The following is a 684-nucleotide window of genomic DNA, read 5'->3' as shown; positions in this document are numbered from 1 at the left end:
CTGGGAGAGTCAACCAAAAAGCTACAGGATTGATCCTGGCCTCAACTTGGTATGGCCCTAGCTGTTTGTGTCCTAGCTTCTTCTTAGCTAACGACTTGGCCGGCACTGCCTGGGCCGCTAACCATACCCAGTCCCCCACCTGGATGTCTTCCCCTGCCCTCCTGTGCCTGTCTGCCTGCACCTTGTAGGCGTGTTTAGCTAGCTCCAAGTGCCGTCGGAGTTCCTCGTGGACCTCCTGCAATTCTGCTGCTAAGTGCTCAGCTCCCTGCGGCTCCCCCTGCGCCGTCGTCTCCAACCCCGGGAAGGTTCTGGGATGTCGCCCATTGTTGGCGCAGAACGGTGTCACCCCCGTTGACGCGTGCTTCATGTTGTTGTAGGCAAACTCGGCCAGCGGTAGGTAGTCCACCCAAGTCGCAGGCTGTTGATTGGCGTAACATCGCAGGTACTGCTGCATGATGGCGTTGACCCTCTCCGCTTGGCCGTTGGTCTGCGGATGCCTCGCCGACGCTAAGTTGATCTTGACGTTCAGGATACCCAGGAACTTCTGCCAGAAACTGGAAATGAATTGGCGGCCCCGGTCGGACAGGATGGACCGTGGCAAGCCGTGAACCCTGAACACGTGGTCTATGAACAGCTTGGCAGTCTGTTCCGCTGTGGCCACCTTCGCGCAAGGAATGAAATGCG

Source organism: Podarcis bocagei (assembly GCF_964188305.1).
Source record: "Podarcis bocagei genome assembly, chromosome: W".
In the NCBI taxonomy this organism is placed as follows: Eukaryota; Metazoa; Chordata; class Lepidosauria; order Squamata; family Lacertidae; genus Podarcis; species Podarcis bocagei.
This window is presented reverse-complemented; position numbering follows the sequence as displayed.